The following is a 20,405-nucleotide window of genomic DNA, read 5'->3' as shown; positions in this document are numbered from 1 at the left end:
TCGGTCGTGACATCAAATGTTCGGTAGTGACGACCATATTGGATTGTCCATATTTTGTGTAAAAAAAAGTAATTAATTAGTCAAAAATGGTTGGCATTATGCAGTCAAAACATACAGCACAAAGAATATCTAACGCAACACCACATAAAAGCACTTTGCACTGAAATTACGCTGAAGAGATGGCGGACAGTTCAGACCTTGAAGGGATGCAAGATGCTGTGTTGATTTTCACATCTCTTGAGAAAAAGATGACAATGTATGTCCATATAAAACTTCAAGCCCACAGTATAAACTACAGAATTTGGTGTGTGTGCAGTGTGCACCCATGTCCATCTGCAATGTTGGTGTACACATGTGTGCCTGTTTTTCCATTACACATTCTAACTTCTCTAAACCTCCTTAACTGATTCTCTTGTTGCTGAGTTTGACTTTTTGAGTTTGAAGTAAACTTAATTTTTTATTTGATTTGAGGTCATTCATTATTCCTGTGGGCTCCTTATGGAGCATAGGGCTGCAACAACACCACGCCAACGCACTCTGTTTTGGGCTGTTTTCTTTAGCTGAGTCCATGTCACCCCCCGGCCTCCTTTATTTCGCACTCGACTGACCTTCTCCACGTCTGTTTGGGCCGTCCCACTTTCCTTTTTCCTTGTGGGTTCCAGTCTAGTGCTTGCCTTGTGACGTTATCTATTGGTTTGCGAAGTGTGTGTCCTATCCACCTCCATTTTCTTTCCTTGATGTCCCTACCGACTGGGTTCTGGTTGGTTCTGTTCCATAGGTCTGTATTGGAAATCTTCTCAGACCACCTGATGTTGAGGATGTGGCGCAAGCACTTATTGACAAATGTCTGTATCTTGTTGGTGATGATGTTTGAAACCCGCCATGTTTCAGACCCATAGAGGAGGACTGCTTTCACGTTGGTGTTAAAGATGTGGACTTTGTTGCGCTGGGATTAGGCCTTGGAGTTCCAGATGGGCCGCAGGATATTGAACGCTACTCTTGCTTTGCTTATCCGACTCTTGACATCTTCATCTGCTCCGCCATCAATGTTGACCACGCTTCCTAAGTACACTAAGCGATCGGTCTCCACCAGGGCTTCTCCCTGTAGTTGCAGTGGCTGATGTAATCGATTGTTCATCCGCATCACCATTGTTTTCTTGATGTTAATTTTCAGGCCAGTCTTCTCTGCCTCGTTCGCTAGCCGCGTTAGCTTGGACTGTGCATGCAGCTGTTTGTGGGACAGGAGGCCGATGTCATCCACAAAATCCAAGTCCTCTAGATGTTTGGTAAAGGTCCACTGGATGCCGGTGTTGCTGCCCTCTGTAGTTCTTCTCATGATCCAATCTATGACGATCAGAAAAATTGTCGGTGAGAGCATACAACCTTTTCTCACTCCTGTCTTTACTGCGAAGGGGTCTGTCAACCTCCCATTATGGATAATCTGGCAAGATGAGTCCTCATACAGCTGCTGAATGATGTTTATGAGCTTTTGCGGGATTCCGTAGTGCTGCATCAACTTCCAGATAGTCTCCCTGTCGACACTGTCGAAAGCTTTCTCAAAGTCTATGAAAGTCATGTACAAAGGAGTCTGCCATTCGATGGATTGCTCAATAATAATACGCAAAGTGGCGATATGGTCTATACATGAACGATCTTGTCTAAATCCTGCTTGTTCTACTCTGAGCCTCTTATCTAGAGCTTCCTTCAGTCTCTCTAGGATGATTCTGGTCAGCACCTTACTGGGGATGGACAGCAGCATGATTCCTCGCCAGTTGCAGCACTGGGAAAGATCACCTTTCTTGGGGAGCTTTACCAAGTACCCGAGCTTCCAGTCGGCCGGCACTAGCTCCTGTTCCCAAATCTTCACCAGGAGGGGGTGCAACATTTCTGCTGCTGCCACTGCATCTGTCTTTAAGGCTTCTGGGGGGATGCCGTCAGCGCCTGGTGCCTTGCCATTCTTCAGGGACTTGATGGCTTTGATGGTCTCTCCCTTTGTTGGTGGATTTGTGTTGATACAGAGGGGTTCTTCTGTTGGTGGTATTTCAGGAACTATTTGCGGTGGTGGTCTATTGAGAATTTCTTCAAAATGTTCCTTCCATCTTTTTCTTTGCCCCTCATCACTTGTGATGGTTCTCCCATGCTTGTCTTTGACTGACTTGCTCAGGTTGAAGCTCTTCCCTGACAAAGCCCGGGTAATTTCGTATACTCTCCTCATGTTGTTTTGCTTAACTGCTCTTTCTGCCTCTTCTGTCAAGTTGTGTACAAATTGTCTTTTGTCCTGTCTTGCACTCTTCTTCACTTCCCCATTTACCTCCCAATACTGTATTCTGAGGTCTGTCTTCTGTTGTTGATCACAGCATCTGTTGATTTTCTGTTTCAGCTCCCTCCTCTTCTCTATCTTCTCCCATGTTCCCTTCGACATCCACTCCTTCTGCTCCCTCACTTTCTTCCCCAGAACTTTGGTGCACGCATCTTTCCAGGTCTTCTTTATCTCTGTCCAGTGACTCTCTACTGACTCTTCGGCCAGCTCTGCCAGCACCTCAAACCTGTTCCTGACTTCACAGTTGAACTCTTCCGCTATCTTTTTGTCTTTTATAAGCTGTATATTGAACTTGTAGAATGCTCTTCCTGCAGAGTCGCGGAAGGATCTCAGCTTGGTCCTCAATGTTGCTACCAGCAACTGATGGTCGGAGGCTGCGTCAGCGCCGCGCCTTACTCTGACGTCCAGCATACTCCGTCTCCACTTTCGATCAATAGTGAAGTGGTCAATCTGATTTTTTGTCTTCCCATCAGGTGAAGTCCAAGTGGTCTTATGGATCCTTCTGTGAGGGTAAATAGTGCCACCTATTACTAGGTCGTTGAAAGAGCAGAAGTCTATAAGCAGATATCCGTTCTCGTTACAGGTACCTACGCCATGCCTGCCCATGATGAGTTCCCTGTCTGTGTTGTCGACACCCACCTTGGCGTTCAAGTCGCCCGTGGCGGACAGTTCAGACCTTGAAGGGATGAAAGATGCTGTCTTGATTTTCACATCCCTCCATTTATATTGGGACAGAGTGCATACTCTGAGCTGTATTTAGAGGGTATTCACAAATTCCAATTTGTCTTTAGGATTTAGGAATTACAGTCGTTTATATGGGCCAAACGTAATGGGACAGTTGATTTAAAAGCTGTAATTGACATTAATTTTGTATTTGTTAAATAATTTGGACGCTGTGGCTGTGAACACACATCATCTACACAATTCATGTCCATAAAACCGCTTTTAAGCTAACTGTCCCATTACATTTGGACCTGAAATACACTGAAATACATTTTTACATATATAATAACATATCCCAATATTTATGCAGGGCACTTTGTGTGTATATATATATATATATTAGTGCTGTGTTCAAAATATCGATACGACGATACATCGTCATGGACGCCTGACGATGCGCGCATCGATACAGCACCTTCCGTATCGATTCGGATGCACTTTTGAAAGTAACGTGACGAATCGCTGTTGATCCGTGATGCATATAGAAAGGACGCATGTGTCCTGTGGAGTACGTAGAGTTAAAGGTAGCGGGGTATACTTTCACTTTGCGTGTTTGTCTCGCTGGCGCACGTGCCTGCATAACGAGCCGCGTACTCTCTCTCTCTCCCTCTCTCTCTCTCTGTCACGGCTAGTCCGTGACATGTTTTGTGTGTCGCACTTATCCGTTTCACCTGGACTCTCATGGACTAATTACACCAACACACCCCACCTGTTGTATGTTTGATTGTGTTTGTATTTATACGCCTTTGTTCTGTCAGCCTGTGCCGGATTATTGTCATTGCTACCTTGTCTGTTCCCTGTATTGGATGTTCCTGTGTTCACTGTATTCACCGTGTTATCCCTCGTGTTTTATCATTAAATGTTATTTATTTTCGAACTTTGCGTTTGCGTCCTGTCTCTCCTACTGTGTCATGACAGAATAATCCGGCCCTATTGGACGCAGCAAGTTCGCGGAGGGCGGCTCCCCCAAGAATTTCGTCGAGGGGGAGTAGTGACATCGGGGTTCATTCTCCATCAGCCCCGATGTCTCTTGGGGACCACCGTGAGCGATCGCTCACTCCTGCGGGAGGAGGATCGGCCCAGGCGGTCCCCCAATGGTTGAGTCGTCGTCGACGGTCCCTCGGAGGTCCACCGTCCTGCTCGTAGGGGGATCCGGAACGGACCACGCCCGATCATTTCCCCGGGGTGGCCACCGAGTGAGGGTCTCCGTTTCCGCGAGGGGATGGGAGATGACTTCCGGGGGGCATCTGATCCTCGACGATTCCCAGGAGGGGGGTAATTCGTCTGCCTCGGTTCTTGGAGCGATCGCTCCGGTCCTCCTGGCGCATTCCGGCCCACCATCCCGTTGGTTTCGTCACGGCGGCTGCCGGCTTCGCCAGGGTCCCCAAGCCCTCCATCCCTCCCTTGGACCCTCCCTACCAGATTTTTGTTTCGTGTTTGTTCCTGTGTAGTGTCTGGTAGCCACTCGTAGAGGGAGGGGTTATGTCACGGCTAGTATATTTAAAATCAATGATTTCAGTATGAAAGCGCAGATATCTTAGCCTATACTACTGCAAAGGGCATTATTAGCACTCTCTTATAAAACAGTACTAACGCATTTGAGAAGATACACGTCAAAGATTTGCATGTGAAAAGTGTACGTCTAGAGAAGAGATACAGAGCTACTTCAAACTATTATTATTCATAGATATAGAATAATTAAGTGAGAGACAAATATAATGCCTAGAGTAAGGCACTATCTTTATAAAACTGCTTTTAAAAAAACATAACACTAACTCTATGTTCTATGTTACCCCAAAAGCTAATAAATGAATGGCAAAAACAGAACTGTTACAACACTGCTTATTCAATGTACAATAAACAGATAATAATAATAATAATAACAATGTTACTAAATTCTGAACAAAAATGTAATTCAAAATAGTCTTGTATCGTGATGCGTATCGTATTGGGACTCTTGTATCGAGATACGTATCGTATCGGGAAATTGGTTAATAACGCGTTAACGCAAATTCATTTTAACGCCACTAATTTTATAAACGGCGATTAACGCAACGCGCAATTTCTGTTTGACCCTTGGTCCAGCCCATAGTTGAATGAACAGAGACGCAGGCAAATGTGAACCTGTCTAAATGAGTAAAAGGTTTTCATAGAAATAAGAACATTAAGCAAATCGGACGTCTGGCAAATCCAATGCTCTAAATGCTCGTTGGACATCTGAAATTATCTTTATTTATACGTCTGAGAGGTGTAACGTTACCGTTCTCCTAATGCTTAATCTAATACAAAAATGCGTCTCAATTCATTTTGGTTTCGCTTTTATGCATGACTTAGAAAATAGACTGCAGGACTTGCTTGATGTTAAAAGAGTCATTAAGAGAGATAAAGTTCGGTACCTGATTAATGTTAAAGAGTTATTAAGAGCGACAAGACTCAAAAGCGATCTCCTCACGCTGACTGACTGACATCTGCAGCGCGTGCACGCGACCCGGAAATAGCCGGGCTGTGCCTAGCCCACTTCTAGCCCAAATAAACTTTAATTTGGTTACATGTGGTTTTTGACAAAATAATTTGTGAGATGTATGCTATTTCATCATGTAAGCAAGTAACAGCGATTACAAGGTATTTTGTTTCATTTCTTTAAAGTGTTTTATGCATCGTCTGTACGTAGTCACAATTTAGCTCATAAATAGACCGACTACGAATAAACCACGTTTAGCCCAGAAATAACCATGAATTTAATTACATGTTGTTTTGCCAAAATGATTTGTGAGATGTATGATATTTAATCATGTAAACAAAGTTCAAAGCGATTAAGGTATTTTGTTTCATTTCTTTAAAGTGTTTTATGCACCGTCTGTACTTAGCCACTATTTAGCTTACAAATAGACCGACTACGAATAACCCACGTTTAGCCCAGAAATAACCATTAATTTAATTACATGTGGTTTTTGCCAAATAACTTGTGAGATGTATGGTATTTCATTGTGTAATCAAAGTTAACAGCGATTACAAGGTTTGTTTAATTTCTTTAAAGTGTTTTATGCACCGTCGTACATAGCCACTATTTAGCTCATAAATAGACCGACTACGAACAAACCATGTTTAGCCCAGAATAACCTTGAAATGTAATAAAAAAAATTTGCCAAAATAACTTGCAAGATGTATGATATTTCATCAGGCATGCAAAGACACCAGTGAATTCAAGATGTTTGGTTTTATTTATCTTATCTGAATATCTGCTGTCACGCATAACATTCATTATTTGACCGTATTTCAAAGATAAACAAAATCCAGTTACAACTAGATGGCAGCAGTACACAAACACGAGGCCAAATCTCGCGAGAAAGATTTCCGCTGTTTGAAAATCAACAACATCAGCGAGCAGCCAAGAGAAAAGCAATCTACCATACTCGTTTGGTCTTGTAAGTGGTTTTGATTATTTTATTTTACATGTGTTTAAAATTTATTTACTTTATTTGTTGTAGGAATCGTGACATTCTTGCGGGTAACTTAACAGTATAACTGTTGGATTATAAATTGGATTAAGTAACCCATGTTTTATAAAACCTAAACAGTGCAACCTGAACACAATGTAATAAAGTGGAGGTAAATGAGTCTATGTAACGTTACACTGAAGATTAACATGAGTTATTTGTAGGCTGCTTTTTAGTAACAGCAGTAACTTAGCTAAGTTATTACTGTGTTGCTATAGTAATGTAGGCAGTTGCGCTTTACAATTATGCATGCAGAGATAGATTGTGGGGGAAAGCTATTTCTCCATATGGATTTAACTTACAGGCCTACAGTCTGTTGGAAAAAAGAGTTTTATTGTGTTAGTGAGGGAAAACTTGCAGGTCACCGGGCATTAACCTTTAAAGCGTAACTAAACCCCTGGTCAGAGCCTGACTCCACCCACTGGCAATATTTGAAAAATGCAAGAAAAGTGGGCAGATGCTGAGGAGATATAGGGGACGAACTAAGTGTGTGGTGTGAGATCGTAACAAGGGCGTGGTGAGCTTGAACCTGCTTACGTCACAAGTCATTTTTTGGACCCACCATCCAATAGGAAAATTCAACTGCAGTAGCCACCGTGCAACCTGAAGAGGGCAGCACTCAGACGTTTTTAACCCATATATTGCAGTATTGAAACACTTTATATCAAAATGTCAAAAAACTTACTAAAATCAATGAACAGCACTAATAAAGCCCCATTCTTACAGGTCATTAACTAAAAAAAGTTGGTTTAGGGTTTAGTTACGCTTTAAGGTTGGTAAACACTTGTACACTGAAGCATACAATACTGTACAATTACTGACATAGGCATGTGCTACTCAGGTGTCAAAGCTGTGTGAAACTGGAGGGAGAAACTTGAGAGACCGTGCCGGAAGAATGCTGGACAGGTAAATTCTATAAACATGCAATATTAATCAGACATTGTGGTGTCAACACAGTCTTTCATGTGGTCACAAAAAATCAGAAAATATGTCAGTGTGCAACTGTTAACAATATTATCTTTTCTATTTTAGAGTTCACAATTCATTAATTTCAAAGTTCAACATGAATGGTGGTGGTCGACTCCACTGCAGAAGCAAGCATTTGAAAAAACATCAGTTCTCAGTTATTAAAGGTAAAGGGCGATTTATAATCGTGCGTAGGTCCTACGGCGTAGCTACGGCCTCACAAAATTTCTAACAGCGCGTCGGCTCTACGCGGACCGTAAGCACTGTGATTGGTCCACCAGAACCCCTCCCGTCAGGTAAAAAAACTGCGTCGTAGGTATTTCCGTTTGAGACGGTGAAAACAAAGATGAGCCAAGTTGAGGAGTGATTTAACTCAAACTGAAACATAAGTCGCTGTTTATTTACTTCCATCATTGCTGGTCTTCTCAAATTATACACAACAAGTTGCTATTTCTTCTTCGTTTGTGGGTTTACTTGCTTAGCTTCTTCTTCTGTGACGACTTCTGCTGCTACTGTGGTTACACGCGTGATTACTGCCAACCAGCGGTTTCGCGTGTGTTTGCACATCGTATACAAGTATAAATGAAAACCGACGCGGAACCTACGCCGTCGCTGCTACGCCGTAGGACCTACGCACGACTATAAATCGCCCTTAAGTGTGTTTGTATGTGTTTTTAGGCTGAATGGTGTTTCACAAAATAATTCTTTTAATATGGCATTAGGCTATGTGAGGAGTAATTGACGACAGTCCGGTACTGCCTTCATATTTTCTAATCATTAAAAGCCCCAGATTAAATTACTCTTTGCCGATACAACAGTTAACTCACCCATATGATATTGTTTAGATGTTTTATTTTTAGACATTTGACAGGTTTTATGTCCATAAGATTGTAATGTGAATATTTTATGCTTGGCATCTTAAAGGGCAGGGTATTTGATTTTGAAAAATACTAACTTTAGCCTACATGCACCGACCAGAAGCACACTCCTATCTCATTAACCACCAGTAAGACTGACAAAGTGAATAACATTACCAAAATAACCAACATGAACAACTGTTTTAATTCGAATTAAATGCAGCACGTTTAGAAATTTGAAAAGATAAATATCATTACACTAATTCGTAAAGGAACACAAACTACATAAGCAACACGTTTCATTAAAATACAATCTGAATCCATCAAAATAGAATCACACTGCATACCTACCTTTCCAAAAGAAACACTTCAACGACCCTTTCAGACCTGTAGCTGTTTCCATCTTGCAGAAAAGCAGTGAAGTTACCAATGTTAATTTGGGTTTTTGCTCTTTGCTCATCCAGATGTTTTTTTGTTGTTTCAAAATGTCTTTCGTTTTGTAGCTCCTGTGTCAATTCAGCAGGAAATTTTATTTGATTCTCCCTATTTTTACAGAGCGTGAACAGGGTGCAAAACACGTTCACAAGAAGAGGGGCACAAATTTAATGCGTCCAATTAGGCATGGGGCGGAATGAGATTCTGGCAGTATGATAACCGTAAGCAAAAATACCACTGTGTTGTGGTATTGCCGTTATGACACTGAAATGTGTTATTTTCAAATGTCTGCGTATTAAAACATCAACTTTTCAACTGGACACAATACATTTTATTTTTTAACCAACATAAAACGTTTATGCCAGGTAAAAATAAAGCCTTTAAATGATAATATTCTTTCAATTGTAAATGTAAACATGAATTCAATTACATGATTTAATTCATTTTGTGTTAACACAGTTCATACATTGAAAACGGTATCACAGAAAATTTTTGTGGTTTTTAAAACCTTAACTCTGAAAATCTCTGTATAACTTGAAACCAGTAACTGGCCCATGCCCACGCCCAATTATTGCATTCGGTCGGGGTTCAATAATTTGTTAAACGTTTTTTGGTCCTACGCCTTTTACAGATGACACATATAAAAATACTTAACATAGTGATTGCTATCAAGACTTGAGGAGACTTTCAACCAGCATAACTAAAATGTTTCTGGATCAAAATCAGATACTCTGCCTTGAAGCCTCTTTTGCTAGTTCCAAAATGTAATTAAACACACGCAGAGAAACATGCACTTGTGTTTGTAGTAATGATAATGGTATGATTACTGTTGAGCTGTCAATATTTATATATGACTTTTTCAAAAGAGAATGACGATCACATTTAACATAAAGCAAAAATACTTGTCTCATGCATTCTTTTCATATTTGGCAGATGCTGTGTTGAACAACGTCCCAGCAACAGAACTGGAAGTGAAGGATGCAATGGGGGGCATTTCAAACAGGCACCAGGGAGGACGTGGTGTATAGAAATTAGTACAATTAATAAGTTGAAGTGAACTGAAGATAGTTTGTTAATGTTTAGATGTTATTTCATTTTTAAAATTGTATTTTGTTATATATGCTTTTATTTTGTTACTGTTTTTATTCTTTTTGTTAACAGTAGTTTTTCTTCATTTTGTCTTATCTGAATTTCTATTGTATTAACAATATTTTTTGTAATAAATTGCATGATTGCATGTTTATGAGAACCTTTTTTAATGGATTAAAAATAATTCTTTAGCCATTCTTTTGCTGTTTATTAGACACACACATGTAGTCATTTAATAGCCGTCTATTTAACGGCTAGTCTATTCTTGGGCTATGATAGACGTCTATTAGAATTTCACTGACAGCCCAAAATTAGCCTTTTATTAGCCTAGACCCACATTCACCGTCTATTAGACGTATATATGTAGACGTTTAGTAGCCGTCTATTTGATGACTAGTCTATTCTTGGGCTATGATAGACGTCTACTAGATTTTCACTGACAGCCCAAAATTAGCCTTGTTTTAGCGTAGACGTCAGAGGGGTGTTTAGACGCCTACTAGACGTCTATTAGCCGCAAAATTGCTTGCTGGGTACTGTGGAGTTGGAATTAATTATTCACACTTTCAGTTCCTCTCGTATTGACTATTGCAACTTTCTTTTTACTTGTTTAAATAGTTCATCCTTGAAACATCTACAAGGGGTACAAAATGCGGCTGTTAGACTCTTAACAGAGTCCCCGAAAAGGTCTTCAGCAACTCAAATTTTAATGACGCTACACTGGCTCCCTGTGAAGTTCAAAATTCAATATAAAATCTTGGTGTTAGTATTTAGGGCTTTACATGGGCAAGCTCCTGCATATATAAAGGACATGTTGCAACTTCATATTCCCAGCAGGAATCTGAGATCAAGCAATTCAGCCCGGCTAGCGGTTCCACGTACTAGACTAAAGACTAAAGGTGACTGTGCATTTGAAGTTGCGGCTCCTAAGCTATGGAACACTCTTCTGCTGGACTTAAGATCAATAAATTCAGTGGTCAATTTTAAAATGCAGTTAAAAACATATCTATTTAAAGTGGCATTCGTGTAATCGCTTGGTTTTTTATCCTTTTTTTTGTTGTTGTTGTTTGTTTTTGTTTTAGTCTAATGGTACTGTGTATGTGTATATTTCTGTATTTATGCTGTAAAGCACTTTGTGACACTGCTCTCGAAAGGTGCTATAGAAATAAACTTACCTACTTACTCATGTGATGTTCACTCTTCAGGAACTGTTTCCAAACTGACACAAAGTTGTCTGCTAAAATTTTACATTTGATACTTCTTATTTAGATTTTATCGTACACTTTTTGGTTATTAAACTACAAGCAAAACATTACACCTGTCCTATTCTCCTTGAATTGGTTACCGGTAAAATACAGAATAGAGTACAAAGTTTTGCTTTTTGTCTTTAAAGCTCTTAATGGGCTAGCCCCTGTATATCTCTCTGAGCTCTTATGTATAAATGCACCATCTAGATGCCTAAGATCTTCTACCCTAAATCTGTTGAGGGTTCCCAGAACGCGGCTAAAAACAAAGGGAGACCGAGCTTTTGCTGTGGCCGGGCCCAAATTGTGGAACAGTGTACCGCTACATATAAGGGAAATTACCCATGTGTCTTGTTTTAAAAAAACTCTAAAACGATACCTACTACAGAAAGCGTACAATCAATGAGCACGTAATGTGTTATTGTCTGACTTTGTAAATTTTTGGTGTTATGTTTTATATGTTCTGTGTGTGGTTTTTTATGTATTTATTTTTTTTATTGGCTATGTTCAGCACCATGGTCAACATCTGTTGAAATATAGTGCTATATAAATAAAAATTAAACTAAAACTAAACAAAACATTTTCTCTTTAAGTCTCCTCAAATTCATTCTAGTACAACTCATTGAGTTGGATCTTTATATCCAGGTGTGAATGACATCAATTTTAATGACCATTGATCCTCCATTGCATATTGCCTTTATACAAGAAAAAGTGTCTTACAAAGGATAAATTAATGTATTGAGTGGGTCAAATGTTTTTACATCTTTTTGTAGCAAATTCTTAACTCTACAATATCCAGTACTTTTTTGTTTATGAACAAATGTTTAGCATATGTCCCTTGGCCTTATTTCAGCAACTTTTATTGTTTTTATTTTTACTAACCATGCATAAAAATAATATCCTTACATTACAAACATGTACACACATGTTACTTGCATATTATTTTAGCACAGTTTGTGCTGAATACAGTGTTATGTGATATAAGGCATTAATATGTTCAAAGCACCTGAAAAAAGACCAAATGTAAGAGCATGTCAGAACCTCTGCCAGTGTCCCAAAATGGTCGGCCCCAGAGGACTAACATACCTCCAATTCTGAAACGGAAAACCCAGAGTTTCCCTCATTTCAGGATTAACATACTTAGGGGCATCTTACACCCGACGCAACGCAAGTGTCTTTTGTTAGTTTCCACCCTGCACAATTATCATTTTCACGTTTAGCGCCACGTTGTTTAAATAGCAAATGCATTTGCACCCCCTTTTGCGCCCATGGACGTTCTGGTCTGAAAACGAGGTGTGTTCAGGCGCATTGTTGGCGCATTGCTATTTTGAGGCAACTAAAGTAGACTACACCATTGACCAACTTAAACCTGCTCTAAAGTCTAAAGTCAATGGCAGAATATGTGTTTTGTTATTTAAAGAGCGCATTAGTAATATGCGCCTATAAACGGGACGTTTGTCATTATACAGCTGAACTGAAATTTTGTCTCTCTATAGTAGAGAGCCTTTATGGCCGTAGCCAGCGATGAGGTCACAGAGGTCTGGACCTCTGTAATTTGTTCATATAAAAAAATACAATTTGAAGTTCTCTGAATGACTAATTAGTTTTTCAAAACGAATCCGCATATATAATTAAGTTTGGACAGTTTACTGTATAGTTTAGTGTAAAATGACGAAGATTGGCTTAAGCTGCGATGGCACGGGTAATTTGCAGTGTTGCCAGATTGCCCATTGTTAAAAATCCTCTTTAGACGTAGTGTTTTAGCAATTAATGTGACACTTTGACATTATATAAAGTGATTGTTAGGTGTAGGTTAGTATTAGCAATTTCTCTGATTTATTTCTGAAATACAAGGTTTGGACGAACTTTGTTTTTTGCTTGTTTTTCGTACTAATATCTGGCAACATGGAAACTGAAAGTTATCAAATAAGACGCATCATTCAGCGCGAGCTGATACTACATTTGGTAAGATAAAAGCAGTAATCATCATAATTGTGTCTGTAAGAGTATCAACTGTATCAACAACACTATCGAAAAACAGAAAATAACTCTGGTACAAAGATGAAGAAGAATTGGGTTAAAATAAAATATGTCGAATATGTTAAAACACGTAGCGTAAAACGGTAAAGCTAATCTCAACAAAACTTAAGCATTAAGAATTCTGTTATTTAATTTAATTTAGAAGTTAACCTTTAACAAAGTCATGCAGAAAACAATAAGAGCACTAAACAAGTTCTTGTTTAAAATCTTGTAACGTTTTTGTTATATAAATATAATATTGCTTATTCAAATGATTACAAAAATAAACATTTTTGCATGAAAAAGTAATAAATAAATCTAGCAGTCTCAGTCCATCCCCCAAAACAGAGAGGGTGTACCCGAAGTGTAAAAAGGTTAAGACAGAATATTTTAAATCCCAGGTAAAAATAAAGTATGCTTCAATGTAAACCATCTTAAACCACTTAAATACTAGCAAGTACATTTGTAAGTTATGCTAAAATGTACTTATCAAAAGTAAAGTTCTACTTGAGCAGTACTTCAGTTTACCTGAAAAAGTAAAAACACCAGTACCAACTAGATTATTGGTAATTATTGAAATAAATGATCTCTCAAAATAACACTTAGATGTTCTTAACTTAATTTTAAGAAGTACCAAAAACAAATGTGATATATAGCTAAGCCACAAAATGAGTGCACGAAAATAGTACATTTACTAAGTGTACTTAAAAAGTGTATTTTATTTAAGTGCACTTTTTTTCACCTGGGATAGCATTTGTTAACTCTTAACACCCCACCCTGGAACATGGCTACGGCCATGAGTACACAAATTTTGTAAAACACATACACAAACAAGTCAAGTACCCTGTGCAAATGTAAACAAATATGTACAAATCTGTGTCAAGATTTGCCTGCAACTCAAGTTCTAGAAGATAGTTAAGGTTGGCAGTTGAAATGAAATATAAAATATAAAATAATAAATCTATGTTCATTTACAGACAGAATGATATATTTCTGATTTAAACAAAAAGTCATGCACATTGTGAATATATACAATTTATGCACGTGAATTGGGTTTTATGCATGTTTTATGCTAGTCGTACGTATGAATATTCATGAGACTAAAATTACTCCATATCCTACAGCCTGAACCACTTTAATGAATCCACCCTTACAAAGGTGCCAAAGAATGCATGTTAATAATCTGTTACATTGTTCTCTGATATCTACACAGAAGGTTTGTGTCTTTATTAAGTGCAAAAATGATCCAGAGTCAGTTTTCCATGTCCATTTACAACACTCTTTCAGACAAAGTCTCGGAGTCAATTGCAAGTTCACAATGTTTATTTAGAAAATTGGAGAGAGGAGAAAAGGCAGAGCAAAAAGTCAGTTCACAGGAGACCACACACAAAGACCACCGCCGGCTCACTCTAGATGGTATCACTCCAGCAGGTATGAAGCACACACAACTGGAGGAAAGAGTGAGCCGAAAACTGAGGACAAGTAATCCGTTCTGATCTTGATGGGAGAGTAATCCGCAAACGCAGCCGATGGCACACAGCACGATCACACCACACAACAGACGGTATGACTCACACACGACTGAAGGTGGGCGAAAGGCAGGCTTGGAAGATGTATAATCCACTTTGGTCATAGACCGGGACAGTAGTCATGACAGTAGCCTCCCCCCCAAGGCCGGCACCAGACAGACCATGAGACTCACCCTGTCGCCGACGGAGGTCCTCAATCAGTCCAGGATCCAGTATTTCCCGAGCCGGAACCCAACACCTCTCATCCGGACCGTATCCTTCCCAATCCACTAAATACTGAAAACCTCTGCCCCTGCGATGAGAGTCTAGCAACCTCCAAACAGTATAGACAGGGGCACCATCCACTAGACGAGGGGCGGGGGGTTAGGGGCAGAGACGGGGGAATTATTACGGGCAAAAATCACAGGCTTAACCTTGGATACATGAAAAACAGGGTGAACCCGACCAAGAGACAGAGGTAACTTAAGCTTTACCGTTACCGGATTAATGACCTTAGAAATACTGTATGGCCCAATGAATCTCGGAGCCAGCTTACGAGAGGGCTCACGGAGAGACAGATCCTTGGTAGAAAGCCATACCTTTTGTTCACAAACATAACGGGGTGGAGGTCACAGGTGACGGTCAGCCACAGCTTTGGTTCGTCTGGAATTAGATAATAACAGAGTTTTAGCTCTCCTCCAAGTGCGTCTGCACCTGCGCACGAAAGCTAAAGCAGACGGAACCGCTGCATCGGGCTCCTGTGACGGGAAAAGAGGAGGTTGATAACCGACAGATCATTCAAACGGGGACATATTAGTAGACGCTACGGGAAGAGAATTATGAGAATACTCAACCCACGGAAGCTGCTCACACCAAGAATTCGGATATTGTGACGACAGACAGCGAAGCGTTCGACCGAGATCCTGATTAGCCCGTTCACATTGCCCATTGGTCTGCGGGTGATAACCAGAGGACAAACTGGCCGTGGCACCAATTTGTCTACAAAATTCCTGCCAAAAAGGAGAGACGAACTGAGGACCCCTATCTGATACTACGTCAGTTGGAATACCATGTAACCGAAAGACCTGATTGATCAGCACCTGAGCCATCTCTTGGGCAGAAGGAAGTTTAGGTAAGGGAATAAAATGAACCGCTTTAGAGAAGCGATCCACCACAGTCAGAATAACAGTGATACCATTAGATGCCGGTAAGCTGGTGACAAAATCAAGGGCTATATGAGACCAGGGGCGGGAGGGCACGGACAAAGATTTAAGCAGACCAGCGGGAGGCAAATTAGATGCTTTATTACGAGCACAGACTGAACAGGCTAATACAAACTGTCTGATGTCCGTAGTCATGGAAGACCACCAAAAGCGTTGACGGACGGCAGCCAACGTTCTCCGAATTCCTGGATGGCCGACAAATTTGGATTCGTGACCCCACCGGATGACATCGGAACATAACCGCTCAGGAACCCACAGACCCCTCCGGAACTTCCCCCTCCCGACCGGCCTCTCTCACCCGCTGTTTGATTCCCCACACAAGGGCACCGACCACCCTCCCCTCCGGAAGGATGGTTTCGGTCCGCTCCAACTCAGATTTCTCGAACAGATGGGAGAGAGCGTCAGGTTTCGTATTCTTAGAGCCAGGCCGGTACGAGAGGGTGAAGTTAAAACAATCAAAGAAAAGTGCCCAACGAGCCTGTCTAGATGTTAGTCTTCTGGCCGAACAGATTCTTATGATCCGTCCAGACCAGAAAGGGTTCCGAGGTTCCCTCCAGCCAGTGACGCCACTCACCCAGTGCGAGTCTAATCGCCAGCAGCTCCCGATTGCCTATGTCGTAATTTCGCTCAGCTGGATTTAACCGGTGAGAGAAAAAAGCGCATGGATGCACTTTCCCATCAACAGACCATCGCTGAGATAAAACGGCGCCTACTCCGACATCAGATGCATCCACCTCCACTAGGGCTGTGCGATTCAGGGAAAAAATCTAATTGCGCTTTTTCTGCCAGGAATTGCGATTCGATTTGCGATTAAATTTTGTAGCAGATGCAATGTGCATCTGCCTCTTTAGATGGTTAGATCTTACTGATAGTGCTTATGGGTCTGGTGATTTAACTGTATTCTTCTGTTTTTGTTTTGTTTGTTTTTTGTGAAAATAAGGAAACAAAAACAAAGAAATTAAGAATATAATTAACACTTCTTATTGTATGAAATGTAAAATGGTATTTAGCTTGGACTAACACTGTAACAGTATTTAAATAAGTGGGTTCATTATAGGCCTTTTGCGTGTTTGCAAACAGGGATGACGTTTTTTGTGGGCGGAGCCCAACTGGTGGCAGAAAGTGAATGCTTCTCAATAGCTGTGTGAAGTGTTTTATCGTTAAACTGTGATTTTTATGGTTCCGGTGTTCTGTAGAAGTCTGTTTCCCCTATATGTCTCTTAAGTGTAATGTTTCTTATAACGTTTCACCAAGTTACGTTTATTTTTTAAATAAATTAAAAGTTTAAATGGTTTGGCTACTAATTGTGTGCATGTATGTAATGTATATGTATTGTTCTTTATTGGTAAATCAATTATTTTTACAGTATGAATCGCTGAAGTACTTATAAGAGCAATACCATCATGTATTCTGTATAATATCATTTATTAAATATTTCATCATTTCCTGTTTTCAATTTCTTCCTTATATTTATAGCCTACGTGTTTGTTCTAAAAATATTATGTTTACATACAAATTAATTTGTATAGGCCTGTTTATATATTATTAACACTTTACATCGTGTGTGTGTGTGTGTGTGTGTGTGTGTGTGTGTGTGTGTGTGTGTGTGTGTGTGTTTTATATATTTATTAGTAACCATCATAATTTAGAACAAACAGGAAGAAGACATAGGCTAAGATAGAAGGTAAAAAGAAGTAATAGAAAACGAAAAAGTATGAAAACTTTAATAAATGGTAATATTATTTATATTATGAACTCATTCAAATCTTTAATCTTTCTAAATCACGTAACGTGCTGAAAACGCTATAAGAGACACATAGATGGAACAGACCTCGACAAAACACCGGATATCTTCTCTTATTATTTTCTATTCTAATTATTAATAGATTTCCAGATGATTTCATCACTTTGTCCGGTTGAGGGCTTATTGCAACCATAAACACCTACGTTTATCTTCAAATGGTGTCTTCGACGACGGTATAATATAAAAATGAAGGTCATCTATTTTTGCATACCTATTCTGACACTCAACAGCACAACAAGACATTTTCTAGTGAGTTATATTGTTCGTTTCACTCGTGCCTCATTCATTTCCACTGTTTTTCTGCCACCACATGCGCGCGTGACGTAATTGTGACGTCGACTCGCAAAAGGTCTATAGCTGCAACTTTAACAACAAGTTAAAATATTTAAATGGGTGACTGAGTTTTACTGGAAAGATTTGAATGCATGTTTGTTTTTTGGTAAACAAAGAACTGTAATACTCAACTTCATAACTATCAAAATATTAAATAGCTACATTCGGGATTTTTAAAATGAATATAAAATCCAAATGCATGTCATGTCATTTCATTCAAGTGACATTAGCAACCAAGTTAAATGGTATTTCAGTTTGTTTTAAATAAGGAGCCAGGCTTGTAAGCATTGTTGGGCGTGTGTGTGTGTAAAACACATCATCCGTTTTGAGAGACGCGGGCGTGAAGTCTTGCGATGCGGACTTGCGGAGACAGGCGTGAGTATTTAATAAGCATAGAGACACAGGCTGCGCATGTGCGTCAAGTTTAAACACCTTGTCTGTTGTGGAAGACGTGCGCGCAAAGTCTTGCAATGCGGAAACAGGCGGGAGTATTTAACAAGCATTGAGAGACACAGGCTGCGCGCATGCTTTAAATTGAAACCCTTCGTCATTTTAGGAGAAGCGCTGTTTTGGTTGACGTGTCTCTCACGGAGAAAGCACAGACATACTTGCTCAATTGGTTAGACTGTCACAAAGCCTCTCTGCATATTTCTCAAATCGCGTCATATCGCATCCTTTCGCGATTTGCTAACCGCAACGTTGCACATCGCGATTGCGGTTCGATTTCGATTAATCGCCCAGCCCTAACCTCCACTATAAATTGTTTATCCGGATCGGGAATAGAAAGAACAGGCGCAGAGATGAAACGGGACTTAAAATCATCAAAGGCTTCCTGAGCTTCCTTATTCCAATGGAAACACACGTTAGAGGAAGTGAGAGCGGTAAGAGGTTTAGCGATCTGACCAAAGTTTCTGATGAAACGCCGGTAAAAATTAGCGAAACCCAGAAATCGCTGAAGCTCCTTACGAGTGTCGGGTACTGGCCAATCGGCAACCGTTTTAACTTTAGCGGGATCGGGACGAATCTCTCCCTCGGCAATAACAAAACCCAGAAACGAAACCGACTCCTTGTGGAACTCACACCTCTCCGCCTTAACGAAAAGCTGATTCTCTAAAAGCCGTTGCAAAACCAGGTGAACATGCTGAGTGTGTATCTGCATGGAGGGAGAAAAGATGAGAATATCATCGAGATACACAAAGACAAATTTGTTAATCATGTCACCCAGCACTTCATTAACCATGGTTTGGAAGACAGCCGGAGCGTTACAAAGACCGAACAGTAAAACGGAATATTCCCAGTGTCCCGATGGTGTATTAAATGCTGTCTTCCACTCATCGCCCTCTCTAATACGTACCAAGTGATAAGCATTACGCAGATCTAGCTTGGTGAAAATGCTCGCTCCCTGTAACAACTCAAACGCTGATGACATTAAAGGCAAGGGGTACTTGTTTTTAACCGTAGTGTCATTCAGCCCTCGATAATCAATGCACGGACGAAGAGACCGTCTTTCTTTTTAACAAAGAAAAATCCAGTGCCAGCTGGAGACGAGGAGCGGCAAATGAGACCGGCTTTTAAAGCTTCACTAATGTACTCATCCATAGCCTCTCTCTCTGGTTTAGATAGGGAAAAAATACGACCCTTAGGCAGAGAATTGTTAAGAAGGAGTTTGATCTCACAATCATATGACCGGTGAGGAGGCAGAGAAGTGGCCCGAGCTTTACTGAATACCTGGTGCAGATCAGAGTAGTCCGCCGGGACCCCCGAGAGATCGGCAGCAGGAACCTGAGAGACAGAACAAATGACAGGAGAAGGAGCAGGACCAAGACAAGAAACATAACACGAAGACTTCCAAGATAACACAACATTGTTCTGCCAATCAACGTGAGGGTTATGTTTGGATAGCCAGTCATGTCCTGAAATGACTGGCGACTGCGAGTCCTTTAACAGATAAAATTTGATCTTCAACATTGAAAAATGCTGTTCAATGATCGTCTCCTATTGATAGAGGACGTCCTGCACCGGATCTGAACCCTCCAAACTCGCTGACTCCATGAGGTGGCACGCTCATTCTGTCAGACAAAGTCTCGGAGTCAATTGCAAGTTCACAATGTTTATTTAGAAAATTGGAGAGAGGAGAAAAGGCAGAGCAAAAAGTCAGTTCACAGGAGACCACACACGACGACCACCACCAGCTGACTCTAGATGGTATCACTCCAGCAGGTATGAAGCACACACAACTGGAGGAAAGAGTGAGCCGAAAACTGAGGATAAGTAATCCGTTCTGATCTTGATGGGAGAGTAATCTGCAAACGCAGCCGATGGCACACAGCACGATCACACCACACAACAGACGGTATGACTCACACTCGACTGAAGGTGGGCGAAAGGTG

General features: G+C 40.5%; 1 pseudogene; it reads right to left on the bottom strand.

Moving 5' to 3' along the window:
* Nucleotides 1-479: 479 nt before the first annotated feature.
* LOC141353264 (uncharacterized) lies at nucleotides 480-19,255 on the bottom strand (annotated as a pseudogene).
* Nucleotides 19,256-20,405: the final 1,150 nt, after the last annotated feature.

This window comes from Misgurnus anguillicaudatus, chromosome 21 (genome assembly GCF_027580225.2).
Source record: "Misgurnus anguillicaudatus chromosome 21, ASM2758022v2, whole genome shotgun sequence".
In the NCBI taxonomy this organism is placed as follows: domain Eukaryota; kingdom Metazoa; phylum Chordata; class Actinopteri; order Cypriniformes; family Cobitidae; genus Misgurnus; species Misgurnus anguillicaudatus.
The sequence above is the reverse complement of the archived record's forward strand: the minus strand, read 5'-3'. Positions and strand labels throughout refer to the sequence as shown.